The 23,788-nt window shown below is 44.6% G+C and overlaps 1 protein-coding gene across 5 annotated transcripts in view; it reads left to right on the forward strand.

Moving 5' to 3' along the window:
• The window catches only part of EGFR (epidermal growth factor receptor), a 205,756-nt gene that overhangs the window by 79,998 nt on the left and 101,970 nt on the right, over positions 1–23,788 (forward strand). The window contains exon 1 of one of the 5 annotated variants that reach the window (XM_081529435.1): positions 1,058–1,099. The exons of the other annotated variants lie outside the window; for them this stretch is intronic. The gene's annotated coding sequence lies outside the window, so the exon portion shown is untranslated. Of the gene's footprint in view, positions 1–1,057; positions 1,100–23,788 lie in introns of those variants that run through there. 5 annotated transcript variants of the gene reach the window in all.

The raw sequence follows: 23,788 nt of genomic DNA on the forward strand, positions 1-23,788 counted from the left end.
AGGATCATCCTGAGCACAGCAAAGGGGCTTCGTGGAACTGACCCTGCTACTGTCCAGGTGATCGTACAGGACAAGCTGACCTGCCACGTTAGGAGGTCCAGTCAGAGAGACGTTTGCAAGCGTCTAATTTGGAGGTGGTTGATAGAGCAGTGCTTGAAGACTCCTTAAGTTAGTGACTAACAGCTAGGTCGTGGCTTTCTACTAAGCGATCATAACGAAAATAGGAAGAGGAATCTATTCTAGAGCATTCTAGCAATTTTCCTTCTAACTTCATCTCTCCCTTATGTTAGATAAGACTTTGCATGCATGCCGCTATCTCAGATCAGTTTTGGAAGAGGGTGAAAGAAGGAAACGTGTGGTGCTTTACGCTGCTTCTGATAATCATCATTGCTCAGCACCACATGTTCACGGGCTCTAGACAGACCTTGCTTTCTAGCAGATGAAGTCATTATCTTTGAAATATTAGAAAGGTCCCAGCTATTTAGCAGAGGCATTTTGGATCATTCAAAACCATGACTCATAGTAATGCAAATTCGTGACTCTAACTTGGATTAAGTCATCCAGACTTGGGAAGTTGCTCTGAGGGCTTTTTGGGGACTTGGAGGTGGAGCTCTAGCTCCATCAGTAGTTTTTTCACTCCTCTTTCCTTAATGTGTGTGGGTGCTTGATCGCTAAGTTGTGTCCAACCTTTTGCGACCCTGTGAACTGTAGCCCACCAGCCTCCTCTGTATGTGGAATTCTCCAGGCAAGAATACTGGAGAGGGTAGCCATTGCCTTCTCCGGGGGATTTTCGTGAGCCAGGGATTGAAGCCAGATCTCCTGCATTGCAGGAGGATTCTTTACCATGAGTCACCAGGAATGTCTTGCAAATGTGAACCAAAAAGATGGTCATTTCCCTGAGGACACTCCTTGATCGTGTTATTTCTCTATAACTCCTGGTGCCCAGGCTTGAGGTCTCTCCAGACCCCGAGGGTGCTTTCGCTTGGAAATGCTGGGAGCAGGGATCTGTCACCTTGGAAACTTAGAGCCACCTCCAGCTAAACACAAAAGTCCGTGGTGAACACAGGCTGATCCTGGGGCTTCATTCACTCTTAAGCTGGTAAGGGAAGAACTTCTGGGAGATTCAGTTGAAGAGATTTCACAGGGAAAAGAGAAAACAGTATTTTAAAACTCAAATTTGTATTTTCTTTTACTTATGATCCAGTAAAAACTCTATAGTTTTTATAGAGCCTTAGAAGTTACCCTGTGGGGTTGAATGTATTGGTTTTTGCATGTTTGAAGCCATCACCAGTGTTAAGAAAGAAAAAGTCACAAAACAGTGATAAGAGCAACAAAGGCTAGATTGACAGCAGGGCATCGTGAAAACAAAATAATAACTTATCGCTTCTATCCTCATAATTAAAAAATATATATGTGCACACCCTGGCAACCTTGTTTAGATCCTGGGCCCACGTAACATCCAGCAGCTGGGAGCACACACATCAGCCTCTTCAGTGGAGCCAAGTGGAAGGCAGTCCAGGGTCAGGCAGCTGTGCTCCTGCCAGAAACCACTCCTCCCCTCAAGGAACCCTCAGCGCCGTGGGTCTCAACTGAAATGGTCTGAAGAGCTTTCAAACACCAGTGCCCACCCCAGGATGATCAATTTGCAAATAACACTTTTTAAAGACTGCACCATGACTTGCTGAACATCTGCCCCAGTGATTCAGTCTATCAAGTTCTTTCCCTTTAATTTTCTTGGTGGTCACAGGAGTTCCCCACCTGTGTCTCCAGGTTTGGCGAGTCTTGGTTCTATTTCATAGCCGTGCTGGCTCTGTTGATCAGAATTCACTTATGGCTTCTTTCTAGAAGAGCGTGGTGGCGGGGGGGATTGGTCTCCCCAGCAAGTGTTGAAGGGCGAATTTGTGCATCAGGAGCTGTCTTCCTATTGGCTGCAGCCGTCTGCTGGCGGTGAATAGTGTCGTTTCTGAGCAGCTTAGAGTAACGTTGGGTTAAGAAGACGTGTCAGCACACCGTGAGGTGTCGTCAGTGACGGAGACGGCGGCCCGTGGACCAGCTCGTTCATCCAGCGGGTTTCCCTCCCGGGCGGCTGCTGAGTGCTTACTGAACGTGAGGCCTGCAGGTACGAAGCAGACACAGCCCTGCCCTCTCATCTCCCCCATCGTTTCAGTCCGGTTAGGACAGAGCCGGCGGTCAGCGCTCAGACGATCAACTGCACCTCTTCGTACCATGACCAGCCTTATTCTTCACTCCCTTGCTCGTTGTTGACCTGAACAGTATCTTTGGGGCTCACTTGCCTCACATGTGATATTTAAATGCTGATAGATGCTGCTGGCAGGGGCCTTAACCTGTTCTGTGACAAGTAAAGTATCCCTTAGTCTGCGCCCTCCCTGCTCTGACTGCTCAGGCAGCCCTTCCCCAACCCATTTCCCTGCGTCTGGCGTGCCCAGGCCCAGGTTACATCTTGAGCCTCTTCACTGACCACTTCCTCTGGTCTCCTCTGAAGGGCTCCACGGTCGCTGCACCATAACTAACATTTTGGTGCCAAGGTGTGAAGAGAGTGAGTGGTATTTCAGAGCTCTCAGCTGCTGTCTCCAGAGGAAGAGGTCCCCACTTCCCTATCCTTAAGGTTTATCACTCAACGCCCTTGAGAATGACATTCAGAACTCCAGAGCTGTGTAATTCCAAATCACCTTACTTCCCTGCTCCCATGGCATTATAGCTGTTGCACCTCAGAAATCTGAAAGCCTAATATCAGAAACCCAAATTTAATGCTTGTTGCGGTGCTTTGCAGTTGAAGGTCTGTGGCAGCCCTGCATCAAACAAGTCTTTTAGTGCCATTTTTCCAACAGCATATGCTTACTCTGTGTCATTTCTGGTATTCTTGCAATATTGCAGACTTTTTCATTATCGTATTTGTTTTGGTGATCTGTGATTTGTGGTCTTTAATGCTGTTATTCTGAAAAGGTTACCACTTCCCGAAGGTTCGGATGATGGTTAGCATTTTTTTAGCAATAAAGTACTTTTTTAAAATTGTAGTCTAATTGCTTTACAATGTTGTGTTAGCTTCTGCTGTACAACAGAGTGAACCCGCCGTGAGTATACATACGCCCTCTCCCTCTTGAGCCTCTGTCCCACCCCTCATCCCACTGCTCTAGATCATTACAGAGCGCTGGGCTGAGCTCCCTGTGATACACAGCAGCTTCCCCCCAGCTATCTATTTTACACATGGTAGGCTGTATATGTCAGCCCTAATCTCCCAATTCATCCCTTCCTCCTCTCCCCACCTCATGTCCACCCACGTGTCCATTCTCTGCGTCTGTGTTTCTATACCTGCCCTGAAATTAGGTTCATCTGTACAGTTTTTCTAGATTCCACATACATGCATTAACATACAATATTTGTTTTTGTCTTTATGACTTACTTAACTCTGTATGACAATCTCTTGGTCCATCCATGTCTCTGTAAATGACCCTATTTTGTTCCTTTTTGTGGCTGCATAATACTCCATTATATATATGCAGCACAACTTCTTTATCCATTCATCTGTCAACATGTTCTGGCTATTGTAGAGTGCCACAGGGAACACTGCAGTACATGTGTCTTTTTGTATTATGGTTTTCTCAAGATATATGCCCAGTAGTGGGGTTGCTGGCTCATATGGTAGTTCTATTTTTAGTCTTTTAAGAAATCGCCACACTGTACTCCATATGGCTGTATAAATTTACATTCCCACCAACAGTGCAAGAGGGTTCCCTTTTGTCCACACCCTCTCCATCATTTATTGTTTATAGATTTTTTGATGATGTCCGTTCTGATTGGTATGATGTGATACCTCATTGTAGTTTTGATTTGCATTTCTCTAACAATTAGTGATGTTGAACATGTTTTTATGTGCATGTTGAATATGTTTTTATCTGTATAGCTTCTTTAGAGAAATGTCTGTTTAGGTCTTCCACCCTTTTTGTGTTTGGGTTGTTTGTTTGTTTTTTTTGATATTGAACTGTATGAGCTGTTAGAATATTTGGAGATTAATCCTTTGTCCCTTCATTTGGAAATGTTTTCTCCTACTCTTAGGGTTGTCTTTTGGTCTTGCTTATGGTTTCCTTTGCTATGCAGAAACATTTCAGTTTAATTAGGTCCCATTTGTTTATTTTTGGTTTTATTTCATTATTCTAGGAGATGGATCAAAAAACATCTTGCTGTGATTTGTGTCGAAGAGTGTTTTTCCTGTGTTTTCCTCTAGGAGTTTTATAGCCTGACGTTTAGGTCTTCAATCCATTTTGAGTCTATTTTTGTGGATGGTGCTAAGCAGTGTTCTAATCTCTCTCTTTGACACGTAACTGTCCAGCTCTCCCAGCATCACAGTGTTTTCTCTCCATCGTGTGGTCTTGCCTCCTTTTTCATAGATTAGGTGACCACAGGGGCATGGGTTTATCCCTGGGCTTTCTGTCCTATCCATACTGTCTTGATTACTTAGCTTTGTCGTGTAGCCTGAACTTAGGAAGATTGATTCTTTCAGCTCCATTTTCCTTTCTCAAGACTGCTTTGACTTTTCAGGGTGGTTTGTGTTTCCATAAAAATTGTAACATTTTTTGTTCTAATTCTGTGAAAAATGCCATTGGTAATTTGATAGGGATTGCACTGAATCTGTAGATTATTGCTTTGGGTAGTAGAGTCATTTTCACAATATTGATTCTTCTCATCTAAGAACATGATATATTTCTCCATCTGTCTGTGTCATCTCTAATTTTTTTCATCAGTATTTTATAATTTTCTGAGTACAGGTCTTTTGCCTCCTTTCGTACATTTATTCCCAGGTATTTTATTCTTTTTGTCACGATAGTAAATGGGATTGTTTCCTTAGCAATAAAGTATTTTTGAGGTAAAATATGTACATTGCTTTTTTATACATAATGTTATTGAACACTTAATAGATTATGATATAGTGTAAATATCACTGGGAAACCAAAAAATCTGTGTGACTCGCTTTATCTTGATTTTCACTTTATTGCAATGATCTGGAACCAAACCCAAAAAACCTCCAAGGTCTGCCTGTACTGTGGTTTGAAAAAAAAAAATGAGCAGCTAGGGTTGCATGAACACCTCATACTGTTTCATTTTTTCATAATGAAGACTTCTCCCCCTTATAAGAATGTCACCCCTCTTCTCTACTGGTTAAATTCTAATGTTCCTTCTGGTCCCCAGTCTCTCTTCATCATTTTTCCAGATGCTATATGGAAACCTCCTTTTGCAGTTTTGAAGTGAGTGAAGTCGCTCAGTCGTGTCCGACTCTTTGGGACCCCGTGGACTGTAGCCTACCAGGCTCCTCCGTCCATGGGATTTTCTAGGCGAGAATACTGGAGTGGGTTGCCATTTCCTTCTCCAGGAGATCTTCCCCACCTAGGGATTGAACCTGGGTCTCCCACGTTGTAGGCAGACGCTTTACCATTTGAGCCACCAGGGAAGCGCAGTTTTAGTAAAGACTAAAACCTGTATACCTGTATAAAGACTAACACTTATCTACCATGTCTGGCTTGGAAACTGGTCATCTGTCTGGAGCCACACACAGTTCCTACTCATGTTCTCGGGGTACTGCCTCCCTGTCTCTGACAGACGTTTGTGGGCTGTGTTGAAAGTGTCCAGGCCCCTTGCTGCCGAGCGTAGAGAGCTGCTTGGTCGAGCTGACCAGACACATCTGCTTTGATAAGCCTCACAAGCATCCTCACAATCTTTGTCATTCCTCCTGCAACGTGAAGCCCTGTTTTTTTTTGCTAATTTAGATAAAATTTCCTTTGTAAATCTTGATAAAATGTAGACTTTAAACTTGTCATTGATCTTCCAGTTATATAGTTACATTAACCATTCAGAATCTTGTAAGATACATCCGTGTGTACGGGGAGGTGTGCTTCTGAGTTAACTCTGGCGCACCGGTGGACAAAAGCCTAAACCATGTCATGGGAATAGCTGTCTTTGCCATTTAAGCCCAGTTTTTCTGCTTGTTTATAAAAATTCTACCAAGCTATGGGAATTAGATGACAGAGATCACCTATTATTTAAAAACAAATTCTATTTCTGAATATTTTACTTGCAGGAAAATATGAAGCATCATGATCTCCAGGAGCAGGAAACCAAAATATTTTCCCACTTGGATATAAATTGATGATCATGTGTTCCAGGCCCAGCTTCTCTTTCTTCAGCTTCCAGTTTTACATTTGTTGAGTAGAAATGTATCAGTTCCCTTGGAAAAAGAGACCTCTGTCTCCCTCGCACTGGTGATAGAGTCTGGCTGCGTCTTCACCATCCGCTCCAGGGAGGCTCTGAGTGATGGCCATGCCCTTGCTGGGGGCTGGGCAGGGCGCTGGGGCAGCAGTGTTTCTTGACTGCTCCCTTCGTGAAGTTACTGGAAGTTCTGCCGAGATTAGATGTTAATAAACTGCCTGTACCGCACTTGTGCAATGGAGCTAGTGCAATGGAATGAATGTAATGTAAATTCAATACCTCGGCTCCTCCCCAGGCCTCCAGATGCACAGTATCATCCTCCTTTGCCCGATAAGGAAACGGAAGCAAGAGAGACTGTGACTTTCCCGAGCTTGAGCCTGTGTTCTTTCTCAAGCGTGAATCGGTTCAGTTCAGTTCTTTCTGGAGCGTGAATCAGCTCAGTCATGTCTGCCTGTTTGCGACCCTCCCATGGACTGCAGCACGCCAGGCTTCCCTGCCCATCACCAGCTCCTGGAGTTTGCTCAAACTCATGTTCATTGAGTCGGTGATGCCATCCAACCCTCTCCTCCTCTGTTGTCCCCTTATCTTCCTTGAATAACTGGTTCTAAAATGTTAGCATGCAAAGAAACTGCTGAGAACACTTGCCAAAACGCAGACTTCTCTGTGCTGCCCAGATCTACAGAACCAGAGCCTCCTGAGGGGGTCTGAGCCACTTTCCTGGAATGCAGGACCCCAGCCTCCTCTTTGCTCCTGGCCCGAAGGCCTAAGGGCTCCAGATCCAGAGGGGCAGGCAGGCAACACAGCCGCTGTGAGAGTGAGCTCAGCTCACAAAGCTCCCACTCACACCTCCCACCCACAGCAAAACAAAATAAAACTGACCAGCCCCGCTATCCATCAAGGAACGAATGCATAAGCAAATCACCCACACTCACCTGGAGGGAATTTACTATAAAGCTAATGAAACTGAAGCTCCTTCCAAGGCCCCGGGAGGTCCTGGCGGTATGCTGGCAGGGTTTTACAGTTTATGAAGTTTGCATAAAGGATTTATCTTGTGACTTTTCATTCCAAGTGTTCACTTTCGCTTTGTACCTAGTTCTCTCTGCGTAAGTCTCAGGACCCATAAAGCCTGTGTCGTCTTCTAGGGCCACCGGTGGGTCCTGCACAGGAGTAAAGAGATTTCAGGAGACCACAGTGTGCCCAGTGGGCAACAGCCAAGACGGAGCCTACGCTTTGCCCAACAGCAGCCGCAGGACATTCCCTTTTGTGAAGGAAAGGAGTGGTAGCCTTGTATGCACCTAGGCACCTGTAAGGGCCTCCCTGGTGGCTCAGATAGTAAAGAATCTGCCTGCAATTTGGGAGACCCAGGTTCAATCCCTGGGTTGGGAAGATGCCCTGGAGAAGGGAATGGCAACCCACTTCAGTCCTCTTGCCTGGAGAATTCCATGGACTCAAGGAGCCTGGCGGGTTACAGTCCATGGGGTGGCAAAGAGTCGGCCACGACTAAGCAACTACCACACATACACACACACAAGCACCTCTAAAAATTGTTTTAGCTCTATATCCTTCCATACTCTTTGGCACTTTGAAGTGCCAAACTTCAAAATGAAGTTGATTCTATTATTTTTCTAACGAGAAGTGGGAATTGTTATAGGAAGTTCGAAAATAATTAAAAATGTAATGAGAAAAAACTGTCAAATCATGCCTCACAGTAATAACTACTGTGACATTTATTTAAAATTGGTGTTCCTTCCAGGACAGACCCCGGAGCTGCCCTTTCCCTTGATGCTGTAGTTGCTGAAACGGAGAATCCCCTTTGCTTTAAAAATGAGGGTGTAGGTAGCATTGTTGCAAACAGAAAGCTCATTGATTTTTCTTCCAACCCTACATCTAAAGAGCCTGTATTTCTCTGCATAACCCGTTTTTGGCCTGGCTGGGACCAGCGCAGTCAGGGGGAGCACACCTATTCACCTCCGCCAACGTGCTTCTAAAGACCTGGGAACATCCATGGGCTTCCCACAGTCGAGAACGCATTGAATATATATATAACTTGACTCTACATGATGAAATATTCCTCAGCCAGTAAAAAGTATTCTATATATAAAAATTTATTAAAATAAACAACTTGGCAGTTTATTAAATTTGGTAATGACAAAAAGGCAAGTGAAAAATTATGTGCAGTAGAATCCCATGTTTATAAATAAATTCCCCACCTGCCAGGTTTGCATACAAAGAATTATGAAAATACAAAAACCTATGAAGATCATTGCTTTTATCTTTTTTTCCTGCTTGCTTATCTATAATACAAGTCTGTTTCAAAGAACATGTTCCTTCAGCAACATAAAAGTGAAATAATTGAATTATTTTAAACAAGATGGCCCTCCAAGCAGTCGTCCTTTGTAATTTGAAGCTTCAGTTTTCGCAGTCGATAAAAATACTCAACAAGGAGTTGAAATAATATGTGAACAAGGAACCCATAGAAGGTGTTAAGGTGTCTGTGAACCGAGTATTAAGGGATCTGACTCCTGACTCGCACCTTCTGGTTTCCATGCAGCAGCCGCTGCTCCGGGAGCTGTGTCTCCAGGGGGAGCAGGTGAGAAGCCTGAGAAAGGCCCCCCGGCATAGCACGTGGCCCTCCAGGCTCTTCTCAAGTGCCTGTCTTCTGCCATCTTCCCTCCTTCCTCCCATGGCCTCAAAGAGGAAATGGAAATAGTTTCAGAGAGTCCTGTGTTCTCGCTAACCTGTTATGTGCTCACACATGCTTTCCTTGGTATCCTCTGTTGGTTTATTCCCTGGAATTCAGTGGATCGCAGTCTCATTCCTGGAATGCTGTGAAGATCGTGGTCCACATTCCCCATGTCTCATCGATGAAACAGACGTTTCAGATGTTCTAACAGATGCCCTTTCTAGGGTAGAATGGCTGCGTTGGATTCTCTTGTTTTGGGCCGTGGAACGGGTAGTTTTTTAGTGATACATTCTTTTAAGAATTAAAAGCCACCCTTTGGCTCTCAGCATTGGAAGTTCGTGTGATGGTACAAGGCTTGCGAGGGAGGGCGGCATTCCTTTCCACGCGAAGATGAAAGAAGCGTTCAAACAGCTGAGGCGGACGCTGGTCCCAGAGGCGCAGGAAGAGTTCGGGCGAAAGGCGGGAAGAGAGCGCTTTGCATTTAGTCACCTTGAGAGCTGTGCCCGGATGCTGCGGAGCCAGCTTCTCGAGGGGTACCCGGCCGCCCCCAGCTGCGGCCCTCCCCTGAGGACAGGCTGGCCGGGCTGTGGCTGCCCCGAGGCGTGCAAGGGTGGGGAACGCCTTCCGCTGCCGGTTCTGTGTGCCCCTTTCCAGCATCTGACTCGTGAGAAAGCACAGATTGCACAATCTCGCCCGTGGCTTCTGCCAACTTCTGTGAACAGATGTGGAATTAAAAAAACAAAAGCAAAGGACCTCCATTCTCAGTTTAATATTATAACTGGGATGTTTCTGATAGAAGAAGATAGGCTAATGACGTGTTTAAAATCTCAGAGATGGAACCAATACGTTAAATGCACCAGCGTTTACACATATGAGCAGACCCGCATTTTACTGCTCTTTGCTTTATTGTATTTCAAAGATGCTGCGTTTTTTTTTTACAAGTTGAAGACTTGTCAGATGATGGTTAACATTTTTAGCAGTGAAGTACTTTTTACTTGAGGTATGTATATTTTTTAGACATGATGCTGCTGAACAGCCGCTAGACTACCGTATAGTGTAAACATAACTTTAATGTGCATTGGGAACGCAAAATCTCCTGTGTCTTCCTTTACCGCCATATTCACTTTATTGCCTGGTCTGGACTGGAACCTGCTTGTCTCTGGAGTCTGCCTGTGCCCCACAAGGTGGGCTGCCTCTTCTAGTTTTACTCTTTTAACATTTTTCCGAGAGACACTGGGTCTGGGAGCCCTGCACACAAGCCAGGTTTGTCGGGAAGAGGTCGGCCTTCGCTGTGGCCTGGGTGGCCCGCCCGCCTCGCAGCACCTCCAGGCCTTCCGGGGCGGCCTGCTCCTTGGGCAGGGCCTTGAGCACCTCAGGAAAGGAAAGCGCTAGAAGATCACAGACCTTCATGGAGCTGCTGCCGGCCTGTTCGCCCCTGTCAGCTGTATCAAGAGGTCCAAGCAGGCCCAGCTCCCGTGCGCTGTGGGCTGCAGTCACGGCTGCGTCATGCACCCCGCTCCTCTGTGACCAGGATGTTCCGTGTAAACAGCAGTGCGGATCCCATCTGGCCGGCTCCTCTGGGTTCGGTGGGTGGGCCCCCAGGAGAGGCTGTGCCTGCAGGCGCACCTCCCAGCCCAGCTGTCTGCTTTCTAAATTGTCTCAGAGCCCCCGCAGCTGTGCACCGAGGTGACCCCGCTCACAGCTGGGGGGAGCGAGGCCCCGGAAGGGGAGGGCGGCTTCCGCCCTCCTGGGGCGCCGAGGCCTTGGGGTCCTGGGCTCGGGGCGCACTCGACAGGAAGTGGCAGCCGGGCCGCCGGGGCCTCCGGGAGTAGGGTCCATTTGAACTCTGCCCACGGCGGGACCCCACCACACCAGCGACAGTCTGTGTTCCACCTTTTGCAGTAGCTCTAGTAATGTTTTAAAAAGTTTTTCTGTCATTATTACCGTTTCCGTGTCCCCACCTCACCTTTCCTCTGGTCCTCTGACACCACGCAGGAGGCCTTCCCTCTCCATGCGAGTCCCCCAGTTTAACGACGGCTGACATCCTCTTCCTGAGGCCGCGCAGCCCCTGCCCCGCAACCAGCTGATGGCACTTGTCACGCTCTGTCACCGGCCAAGGGACCCGGTGCTTCCCAGGGAGCCCCCGACGACTCCTGCCCTCTCCCAGCTGCTGCGTGCTCCTCTGGCGTATTGGGGTTTGGGCACCTCAGTAAAGCACTTGTCTGTTGTCCGTTTTAAATTAATCCTGCTACCAACACTCCTTTGTTTCAGCTTCCTGGGACACCTGGGATCCAACCTGCCACACAGTTCGGCTTCCCAGTGTGTCACAGTGCTTTCTATGACTTTGTTGACCGTATTGTGGTGTAGATGTTGACTAAGACTCAGTTGTACTTGGGTAACTCTACTGCCCTCAGCTGCCCAGAAATCAATACTCTGTCAACAGCCTCTGTTTACCCTATGGGAATCCATGAAATCCTATCAGCCACCACATCTTTACTAATTAATTTTATGGTTTAGTTAACTTGATGGTCTCATTGCAATTCGTAATTGTAATATGCCTTAAAATATCTCCACTTTCCTAATACTTTCTAATGCATTTTTTAAAGATACCATTGCAAAATTAATCGAACATTCATGAACCTGTAGTATCACATTAAGACGTGGAGTTGAAAGCTGGCATATTGCATTTGAAGCTCAGTCTGAGGAAGGAAGTTCGTGTAGACAGAGCTGTGCAGGCGGAGTGCTTTGGGGAGAACAAGGTACCCAGTGGGTGGCAGTGTCTGAACCTGAGCAAGGAATATCATCAAGGAAATTTAGGCATCAGACTGTGTTCTTCTACAGAATAAAATCCTGTAAAAAATTCATAGATATTCTGGAACTGTCTCTTGATTGGGAACTATTCATACAGGTTTTATGATCTCTAGTTGCAAGCATGAAGGATGCTGTATAGGACCTTCACATCTTTTAATTCACGAAAATTAATTTTTATTGAATTATATGGTTTCTAAAATTTTATTGCTTACATTACATTACTTTATTTTTATGTTTTCATGCCAGAGGGTAGAAGTGCCTATGCTTATATTAAAAACAGCAGTGTTAATTTCTGTCTGAATCAAAACCCAGTATATAGGATCTGTGATGCTTATGCCTACTCAGAAGCAGCCGAGACGTGCTGAAAGAGCATCTGCTGCTAATAGAGTAGGAAATGCTTAACACAGGGTTACCTGGTGATAGGCCCACGCATGTGAGCTTTAGGTCCTCACTGACAGCCCTCCATGGCAAAGAGCGTTGTGAGCGATTCAGCAGGAGGAGACTGAGGCATGAAGAGTCTACATAGATATACCAAGGCCACACTGGTGATAGCCTGTCAAGCTGGATTGAAGCCACACACATTGGTTCCAACTCATCTGCAAGACTCCTGTGGATGAGTAACTTGTGGTAGATGGAGATTTGAAGTCACATCGAATGCTGAGACTGGCTGGGTTTAAATCCCACCCCAGCTGCCCACATGCTCTACCTGCCTGCATAAGACTTTGCTGAAGATTGTTAGTTGCTCAGTCATGTCCGACTCTTTGTGATTCCATGAACTGTAGCCCTCAAGGCTCCTCTGTCCATGGAATTCTCCAGAAAAGAACACTGGAATAGGTAGCCATTCCCTGCTCCAGAGAATCTTCCCAACAGTCTCCCGCATTGCGGGCAGATTGTTTACCATCTGAGCCACCAGGGAAGCCCCGTGGCAAGGTCATTTCCCTGAGTCTCATTTTTCTCAAGTATAAATTAAGAAAAACTAGGGCCAGTTATGGAGGGTTATCTTAAGAATTCCAAGGATGTGCATAGTACCTACTAGGTACCCAGTACATGGTCCACAGTGGTTAGCATTGCTTTGTATTCTTGGGGCAAACATGCCAGGTGTGCCCGACCGCAGCCGCCTTGGCCCATCAGCCTTCTTCTCCCAGCTCCTGCCCGTAGGCAGGCGGGGCTCAGCCCAGCACCTCAGGGAAGCGCTGACTCCTTTCATTCAAAACCCATGTTAGTGACCCTGTGGAGTCTGTTTTTTGTTTGTTTCTTTTTCCTGTGAAGTAGGAAGTGGGCAGCCTTTCAGGGAAAGTGATTTGGAATCATTTTTTGTTTATACTTTAGCTTCATTTGATCAAAAACAGATCAACTGCTCTCAGAAAGTTACTCAAATGGAAGAAAAGTCAAGGTCAGGGAAGGAATTTGGGTTAGTAAACTTTTCCATTATATAAATAGAATTAGTAATCAGCAACAACTCTTTTTGGTTAATATGATCAATTTACACTACAGTGATGCCCCTTTGAAAATTAATTGTACAGTGGATATTTACTTTTGATTTCAGGATTTGGAATGTAACAGCATTTTCAATTATTGTTATGAGCTTGTGGTTATTGCATCTTTACCCTTATTGCTTACTTTTAGCTGTCTCCTCTGATGTCAGAAACTTAGGCAGGAATAAGACATTTGGTTATAATATGACCTCATGCACTTTGGCAAACCAAAGAGACGCTGTGCCTTCACTCCTTCAGGTACTGGAGGGGAGACTAATTCATTTGTTGTTCCTTTTTTAAAAAATCTTATTCTAAGGGATTTTGTAAGTCAGTTTTCTGTGTTAGAGGACAGGAATTTATAACTTTCTTATAAAGTAGAGTGTTAGACATACCTTCTGTGATCAAAGAGCAATTAGGCTGGAGGGAATGGGAGATGGGGAGATACAGGTAAAAACTTTCAATCTCAAGAGGAGTTCGTTCTGAGGATCTAACATGTGGCTTGGTGACTGCAGTTAATAACACAGCATTGTATTCTTGAGATTTGCCATCACACAGACGAATGACTATGTGATATGATCTTGATCTTGGTAATTATTTGTCAGTGTATATGTGTGTATGTATCAAGCATCACTCATAGGCTTGAAATCTGTTCTATTAGGTTTGCCAGTTATTTATTCCTCAGTAAAGTTGAGGAGTGAAAAAGGAGAACCTGGGTCTAGTAGTTTCAGCGCCCGTATGTAGACCTGAATTGCTTCTCTCCTTTTCGTCGTGAAAACAGCTCCTGCGTCGTGGTGCGTGCTGTGAATGAGGCACAGTCGCAGTGTGAGGGTGCTCGGGGCCTGGGCTCAGAGCTGGGCCACCCGTGTCTGACTCCAGAGGGCTGGCGACATGCAGGTGCATCATGGGGCATAGGTTCACCCACATTAGGACACAGAGCTGTGCATAGAAAAAAGCACCCTGATTTTATTCTAAAGCTCATTTACATTGAAGGTTATTCCAAATGCATACATTTTTAATTTAGCTGTTTTGGTAGAATTTGACAAATGGGGCTTCCCAGGTGGCACTAATGGGAAAGATCCCACCTGCCAATGCAGGAGACATAGGAGATGAGGGTTCAGTCCCTGAGTAGGAAAGATCCCCTGGAGGAGGGAATGGCAACCTACTCCAGTGTTCTTGCCTGGAGAATCCCATGGGCAGAGGAGCCTGGCGGGCTACAGTCCATGGGGTCGAAAAGAGTTGGACGTGACTGAGCAACTAACACACACATTTGACAAATAAGATTTAATTTAAAATAAATGTGCATTTGATGAGTGGGTTTTTTAAAACTATTTTTATTCTTTCCTCTGCAAGAAGTAGGATGGTAAAAATAAGTAATAGAAGTTTTAAGCATGAAATAAGAAGTCTGTCACATGAATTTCTTAGTTCTTTCTGGAAAACAACAAAATTCAAAGCTTTGGAAAGGAGGTATTTGGGGTAGTACATAGAATCCCCAGAAGATTCAACTCAGTCACTTCAGTACAAAGCCAGGGCCACAGCCACTCTGAAGAGCAGGTGGAAGACTGTTCCGATGTGGAGCCCAGAGACTGGGGTGGCTCAGCTGTTACATGGTTGGGTAGGATAAATAAATAAGGCTGCTCACTCAACACCCCCCCCCCAGCACTGACTGGGGGCTTGCTGTCTGTTCACGCCCACTCTCAGGTCAGAAATGAGCTGGAGCACCTCTGGCCCTGGTCATGATTCACCAGGAGTGTCGTCCTACTTAGAAATCCCACCAGTGGGCTGTACCCACCTTTTCCCTTCATATTTGCAGCTGTATCTCTGTATCTCGGGACTTCTGTACTGGTTCAGGGCTAAAGAATCCGCCTGCCGATGCAGAAGACGTGGGCTTGATCCCTGGGTTGGGAAGATGCCCTGGAGAAAGAAATGGCAACCCACTCCAGTATCCTTGCCTGGAGAAATCCATGGACAGAGGGGCCTGGCAGGCTACAGTCCATGGGGTTACAAAAGAGTCAGACATGACTTAGCAACTAAACAACAACAACCAATACGTATCCTTGAAAGTGAAAGTAAAAGTCACTCAATTATGTCCAACGCTTTGTGACTCCGTGGGCTGTACAGTCCATGGAATTCTCCAGGCCAGAATACTGGAGTGGGGAGCCATTCCCTTCTCCAGGGGATCTTCCCAATCCAGGGATCAAACTCAGGTCTCGCGCTTTGCAGGCGGATTCTTTACCAGCTGAGCCCCCAGGAAAGCCCTGGTGTATCCTTAATGTGATAGTTTATCAATTATTCCTGAACACCTGCATTATAAAATGCATATTTTTAAATCAATTTTTAAAAAGTAGCGTTTAGAGATCTTGTTTAAAAGTATAGGAGTCAAGACATCACCCTATTAACCATGGAATTGCCTTCAACTCTCATAACTCAAATGTTCCTGAATTCATTTTCGTAATAAGCATGTTAAATATATGTATACTATATTTGCTTGTAATACATATATATATATATATATATATATTTCCAACACTACAAGTCTGCTTTATCAGAAAAAAGTGTACTTTAGGAAGCATAATTTGGCAGCATCTGGTTTACTAAAACTCAGGCATTCTCATTGTTTACACAAAATAGTTCATGTTGTAGCAAATGTTTTTCCTCCCATCTGTCACTTCCTCTTTCTCCCCATTTTTTGGTCCTGATACTCGGTATTTTTTTTTTCCATTTCCATTGTCAAGCTACGTGACAAACAAATAATCACTAAAAGAATATGATTCCTCAGTGAAGGAAAATACATATTAGGTCTTGTTTATAGTGATATAGACCATTTTTCCCCCAGGTTTGGTTTTGTTTTGTTTACAGTAGCACCTATAGAGTTAAGTGACATAAAAATGTATTACTGTTTCAGATGTTTATGTTTAATGAGTTCCGTGTGACATAGTAGCATTATAGTGAGGGAATATGTGAGGAGTAGATGCTGCAGCAAGTGGGAAATATCAGAGTTCCTGTTTTTTGTCATCTTGTAGTGTCCCAGCAATGTCCTGCTGGACAGAGTGCATCTTAAAGCGCAGGCGTGAATTCCACTTAGCCAGAGTACATTTGACTTCCAAATCCTTGAGGCCACAGATTTGGAGGCAGAACAGTGTTTGCCCATGAAATTGTAGGATGGTTTGGCACAAGTGCCTATACATCATGTGGAGAGGTTTTGCCCACTCAGAAGATTTCTAACCCCCTCCCCCCACCCCCCTTATCTGAAACAAGCGACTGAAAAGCTAGGCATGTTTCCAAACAAATGATTTGCAAACTAAGAAAAATATTTTAAATTCATGCAGACAGTTATACTGTTTTACTATACATAGAATTGTCAATAAACAAAGAGTAACTGGAATGAAGCGTCTTTTTCCTGGATCCCGCTGGGTTTCTTACAAAGATCTGTGCTTCCTCTTCGGTCATTATCCTTGAAAGATGAAGTTGAAACAAAAGCTCTTTTCTTTTTAAGTTGGAAGAACTTCTAAAAGGTGATTCTTAGCTATATTCTGATTCATTTCAAGTGCAAAATCCTCTGATCCTGAGCTAGTCTGTTTTTCGCATAGGAGCCTAGAAAAGCCATGAGTGATAGGAAATGGCTATATGTAGACTCCTCTGTGAAGTGTGATCCAGGAGACCTAAAGGACAGACCCGGCTTTGTGGTTGCCGGCAAGCTTGGTACAGACTTACTCCCTGCATTTCAGAAGACACCCTGAACACCTCTCATGAGTTAATGGAAGGATGGCTGGTGTTCAGAGCAAAGGAGAAAGTGGTCCTGGTCAGCTTCCCTCAGCAGACCTCCAGTGGAGTAACATATTGCTTTTCTGATATTCAAAGTAACACTATACATATATATGTTTTAACACTTCAAAAATTATAGAAATATATGGCATTAAGTAAAAATCCCCATAAACCTATTTCCCCACACAACCAAAAAACAGCAGTTTATAACTTTCCCCAAACTTTTGCATTTCATATAGCATATATGTGTGTGTGTGTGGAGACATATATATGTGTATATATAGAGAGAAGGAGAGGTGTGAATTCATACATAATGAATTTTCAGCAAAAATAGAATCATGTTCATGTTTTAACCTTTAATTAAGAGTTCATAGCTCATGGTTGTAATAGTGTTCTGAAAGTTTCTTATTTTCTTTGTAACTTCATTCTACAACTTGAGCAGGTTCTGTGTCGAATCTTTTAATAGATTCCCTGTATACCAGGATTAGGATGTGCCCTAATTGGTCTGACAAACCCTCTGTTGTTAGATATTTGGTTTATTTCTACAAAACATTGCCTCCTTGTTCATATACTTTTAGTTTCTGTTGGATAATTTCAGGAAGTGAAATCTGGTCAAAGGTTGGTGAGAGTTTTAGATGAACATTTTAAGAAGGTGATAAAACTAGACTAAAACTAGTGTTTTAGTGTTTTAAAACTAAAACTAGGAATTGAAGAGCCTCCTGATGAGGATAAAAGAGGAGAGTGAAAAAGTTGGCTTAAAACTTAGCATTCAAAAATGAAGAAGGCATCTGGTGCCATCACTTCATGGCAAATAGATGGGGAAAAAGTGTAAACAGTGGCAGATTTTATTTTCTTGGGCTTCAAAACCACGGCTGATGGTGACTGCAGCCATGAAATTAAAAGACACTTGCTCCTGGGAAGAAAAGCTATGACAAACTGAGACAGTTTATTACAAAGCAGAGACATCACTTTACCAACAAAAATCTGTGTAGTCAAAGCTGTGGTTTTTCCAGTAGTCATGTAGGAACAGTATGAAAAGGCAAAAGATATGATACAAAAGATGGACTCCCCAGGTCAGTAGGTGCCTATTATGCTACTGGAAAAGAGCAAAGAAATAGTTCCAGAAGGAATGAAGAGGCTGAGCCAAAGTAGAAACAATGCCCAGTTGTGGATGTGTCTGGTGGTGAAAGCAAAGTCCGATGCTGTAAAGAACAGTATTGCATAGGAACCTGGAATGTTAGGTTCATGAATCAAGGTAAATTGGAAGTGGTCAAACAGGAGATGGCAAGAGTGAACATCGACATTTTAGGAATCAGTGAACTAAAATGGACCAGAATGGGCGAATATAACTCAGATGACCATTATACGTACTACCATGGGCAAGAATTCCTAGAAGAAATGGAGTAGCCCTCCCAGTCAACAGAAGAGTCCGAAATGCAGTACTTGGATGCAATCTCAAAAATAACAGAATGATCTCTGTTCGTTTCCAAGGCAAACCATTCAATATTGCAGTGATCCCATTCTATGCCCCAACCACTAATGCTGAAGAAGTTAAAGTTGAATGGTTCTATGAATACCTACAAGACCTCCTAGAACTAACACCAAAAAAAGATGTCCTTTTCATTATAGGCGACAGGAATGCAAAAGTAGGAAGTCAATAGATACCTGGAGTAACAGGCAAGTTTGGTCTTGGAGTAAAAAATGAAGCAGGGGAAAGGCTAACAAAGTTTTGACAAGAGAATACACTTGTCACAGAAAATACGCTCTTCCAACAACAACAGTGACAACTCTACAAAAGGAATATCACCAAATGGTCAACACCGAAATCAGACTGATTATATTCTTTGCAGCTGAGGATGGAGAAACTCCATACGGTCAGCAAAAACAAGACTGGGAACTGACTGTGGATCAGTTCATGAACTCCTTATTGCCAAATTCAGACTTAAAGAAAGGAGGGAAAACCACTAGACCGTTCAGGTATGACCTAAATCAATTCCCTTATGATTATACAGTGGAAGTGACAAATCGATTCAAGAGACTAGATCTGCTAGACAGAGAGCCTGGAGACCTGTGGACGGAGGTACATGGAGGAGGCAGAGACCAAAACCATTCCCAAGAAAAAGAAATGCAACAAGGCAAAATGGGTGTCTGAGGAGGCCTTCCAAAGAGCTGAGAAAAGAAGAGACGTGAAAGGCAAAGGAGGAAGACAGAGCTATACCCATCCAAAGGCAGAGTTCCAAAGAATAGCAAGGAGAGACAAGAAAGCCTTACTAAGTGAACAATGCACAGAAATAGAGGAAAACAAGAGGATGGGAAAGACTAGAGATCTCTTCAAGAAAATTAGAGAAACGAAGGGAACATTTCATGTAAAGATGGGCTCAATAGAGGACAGAAAAGGTAGGGACCTAACAGAAGCAGAAGATATTAAGAAGTGGTGGCAAGAGTCCACAGAAGAACTGTACAAAAAATTTCTTCATGACCCAGATAACTTTGATGGTGTGATCACTCACTTAGAGTCAGACATCCTGGAGTGCGAAGTTGAATGGGCCTTAGGAAGCATTAGTATGAACAAAGATAGTGGAGGTAATGGGATTCCAGCTGAGCTATTTCAAATCCTAAAAGATAATGCTGTTACGATGCTGCACTCAATATAGCAGCAAATTTGGAAATCTCAGCAGTGGCCACAGGACTGGAAAAGGTCAGTTTTCATTCCAATCCCAAAGAAAGGCAACACCAAAGAATTTTCAAACTACTGCACAATTTCACTCATTTCACACGCTAGCAAAGTAATGCTCAAAATTCTTCAAGTGAGGCTTCAACAGTATGTGAACTGAGAGCTTCCAGATCTTCACGGTGGATTTAGAAAAGGCAGAGGAACAAGAGATCAAATTGCCAACATTCACTGGATCACAGAAAAAGCAAGAGAATTCCAGAAAAACATCTGCTTCATTGACTACGCTGAAACCTTTGATTTTGTGGATCACAACAAACCGTGGAACATTCTCCAAGAGATGGGAATACCAGACCACCTTACTTGCCTCCTGAATAACTGTGTGGAGTCAGTAAGCAACAGTTAGAACTGTACATGGAACAAACGGCTGATTCCAAATTGGGAAAGGAGTACATCAAGGCTGTATATTGTCACGCTGCTTACTTAACTTATATGCAGAGTACATCTTGCAAAATGTCGGGCTGGATGAAGCACAAGCTGGAATCAAGATTGCTGGGAGAAATATCGATAACCTCAGATAAGCAGATGGCACCACCCTTATGGCAGAAAGCAAAGAGGAACTAAAGAGCCTCTTGATGAAAGTGAAAGAGACAAGTGAAAAAGCTGACTTCAACTGAACATTCAAAAAACAAAGATCATGGCATCTGGTCCCATCACTTCATGGCAAACAGATGGGGAAAGAATGGAAACAGTGACAGATTTTGTTTTCTTGGGCCCCAAAATCACTGCAGATTGTGACTGCAGCCATGAAATTAAAAGACGCTTGCTGCTTGGAAGAAAAGCTATGACCAACCTAGACAGCGTATTAAAAACCAGAGACATTACTTTGCCGACAAAGGTCCATCTAGTCAAAGCTATGGTTCTTCCAGTAGTCATGTATGGATGTGAATGGGACCGTAAAGAAGGCTGAGTGCTGTAGGATTGATGCTTTTGAACTGTAATATTGGAGAAGACTCTTGAGAGTCCCCTGGATTGCAAGGAGATCAAACCAGTCGACCCTATTGGAAATCAACCCTGCATATTCATTGGAAGGACTGATGCTGAAGCTGAAGCTCCAGTGCTTTGGCCACCTGATGCAAAGAGCCAACTCCTTGGAAAAGTCCCTGATGCTGGGAAAGATTGAGGGCAGGAGAAGAAGGGGATTGCAGTGGACGAGATGGTTGGATGGCATCACTGACTCAATGGGCATGAGTTTGGGCAAGCTCCAGGAGATGGTGACGCACACGGAAGCCTGCCGTGCTTCAGTCCACAGGGTTGCAAAGAGTCGAACACAGCTTAGTAGCTGAACAGCAGCAAGGAGATTTAGCCTGCCTGGGTTTCATGAACAGTAGTTGAAAGAGCTGAAGTTATTCAGTCCTGACAGGAGGGTCAAAGTCTGCCTCAGATAGGACAACCATCCTCAAATCTGCAAAGAACATGGAATGGACTCCACCTGAAGGAGGCAAAACTGGGTGTGGGCGGTGCCAGGGATGGACTCCAAGCATGGCTTCCTAGGCTTAGGAAGGATGTACAGAGAGCCTGGCACAGACCCTGCCTTAGCAGCAGGAACACAGCCCGGGCAAGTTGTCTGCTCTCATGGAGCTTACATTTTAGTTTGGAAAACAGAAAATGCAGAAATGAACTTACCAAAAAAGGGAATTAACGATCGTGGTCAACGCTCATTGAAATGTTACTGGTCAGTGTTCATATTTATAGGGTACAGCAAAAGAGAGTGACTGGAAGGGAAGAAAGATGAGGGGCAGCATCTAGCAAGATAAACAGTAAAGGCCCAAATGAAGAATAGGCTGCCTTATTAGGCAGTAAATTCCACTGCCTTGCAAGTTAGAAAGGGAATAGATTAATGTACACAGAGGATTGAATTCTGAGATCTGCAATGTTATTTCAAGTCTCTTTCAACATCAAATGTGTTGTTGAAATCCAAACAAAATGTGCCCTCAAGGTCTCATATTCTTCCCAAGGATCAAATTTTACTGTGGTTACTCTGGGAGACTCACATTCTTGTCAGGAGAATTATAAGGAAGATCTAGAGGAGTAAAATATCTTCCAGCATTGGACTATGTTCCCAGATAACAGTAACTTCAGGCTGATTTCTGCCTTAAGGCGTGGCCTCATGACTGTCTTCAGAAAACCAAAGCGCAAAACACAGTGCTTGATTGCAGGCAATCCAGTTACCAGAGACCAAGCAGAAAGCAAGACTAGACAGGTCCTATAGCAATGCCTTCCTCTCTTTCCCATATGAGTCATTGTTAGAGAGAAAATTACCTTCGCAGAAGGGCTTAATTCCTTTTCAGACCTTAAAGTGAGACTTCCTCCTAGCTTAAGTATAAACTTTTGTCTCAAAAGACAGATTCTATTACTCCGTTGAGCCTAGGACCGTGAGGGTGTGTTTCTTTGCATGATGAAAAGGCCTATTTGATATTTCAACAAACAAAAGCAGATATATAAAGCCATTCTGTTTTTTAATGAGTACCAAAATAGGTCTCCAGTGAAGTTCTGAAGGAAGGGGAGAGCCAGGTCCTGCTCAAAGCTGGTTGTGATTTGCTGGGCAGGACATCTGGCAAGCTAGCCCTCCACACTGAACGGTCATCTAGATGACCAAGTGTGGAAAGTTCATTGGTGGTGGTTTAGTCACTAGCTAAGTCGTGTCCGACTTTTGCAATCCTGTGTACAGTAGCCCGCCAGGCTCCTCTGTCCATGGGATTTCCCAGGCAAGAATACTGCATGGGTTGCCAGTTCCTTCTCTGGGGATCTCCCAACCCAGGAATCAAACCCAAGTCTCCTGCATGGCAGTCAGATTCTTAACCAAATGAGCGGCAAGGCAATCCCAGCATGTGGAATCTAATTCCCTGACCAGGGATCAAACCCGGTCCCCCTGTGTTGGGAGCTCAGAGTTTTAGCCACCAGGGAAGTCCTTGGAAGTATGTTAGGGGAAGTAAAAAGATAAAAGAAATCGAGATATAATGATATAAACAGATAGCAAGAGGTGTGATATCATCACAGCTCTTGATAGAGTTGTTGGAGGAAGAGGTTGGAGAGATTCATGCGGTCTCCGGAGAGAGAGATGGCTCTGTGAGTCTGTCCCCCTGATCCCCGGAGGGAGCTGCACAGGGTGACTGTGTCCCTGAAGCCACGCCCGCCCAGCCCTGCAGGGGCAGCCCCGTCTCCAGGAAGCCCTCCCACCCCTCCAGGGGCAAGGCGGCCAAGGCTGGGCATCTCCCAAGCTTTGCATCAGTACTGCCCTCAGTCTTTTGTAGGCCTTTGTCTTAAATCTTAACATGTATCTGCATGAACCGTCAAGGACCCAGGCTACTCTCGGTCCTGTAATTACTGGATTTCCACGTTGCTTCCTGTTCACCGCCGGAAGTTGAATTTCAAATATTGCTTTTCAGACTGTATTTGGGGCCAATTTTAGCTCCACTCTCCTTTCTTTTGCCTCTTGCTGGCCATCTGCCACCAGACTCTGCACAATGACCAGCTGGCCCCTGGCAGATCTTGGGCCCAGGTGTGAAGTAGCAAGAGAAGCATTCAAGAGCCAAGAAGGGAGTGATTGCATTTTCCATTGGCAGTATGCAGAAATGAAGGGGGTTCAAGTGCCTTCAGAAAAGCTTCCTTCCAGTGAGTGGAGTTTTGGGGGGTTTCCAGACTTATACTGCTTTTATTCTTGGAAGCATCATTGTCCCTTTCCCCCTGCTTCCATTTATATCCCAGGAACTGATTCAGAAGCCATAGAAATCGGATTTGGACTTGCTGAATGCTAGCAGACAGCTGACTACACTCTTCCCAAGAACCCTGCCAGATGGGTTAGGTACCAAGTACGTGCTCTCCGGGCTGGCTGGCTGGGTCCTCCAGCTCCTCCGACCGACAGTGAAGTGACTAGAATGAGCTCCGCTTCATTCTTCAGACGCTTTGTGGTTTGGGCTTCATCAGCCAGGGCATGATTTCAACCCACAGTAACGGGCTCGGGGCAGCTGCCCAGAGAGACAGGTTTCATCCTGCTTCCTTGCTGGTTTTTCTTACCTCACGCCTTTTTTTTTTTATTAGACTTGGATTTCAGTTTCCTGAGCCTCATGTTTCCACCAATTCAGACAGGCTCCCAGGAGGACCTAG

This window comes from Giraffa tippelskirchi, chromosome 9, assembly GCF_054371585.1.
Source record: "Giraffa tippelskirchi isolate mGirTip1 chromosome 9, T2T-mGirTip1v1.2.pri, whole genome shotgun sequence".
NCBI classification, from domain to species: domain Eukaryota; kingdom Metazoa; phylum Chordata; class Mammalia; order Artiodactyla; family Giraffidae; genus Giraffa; species Giraffa tippelskirchi.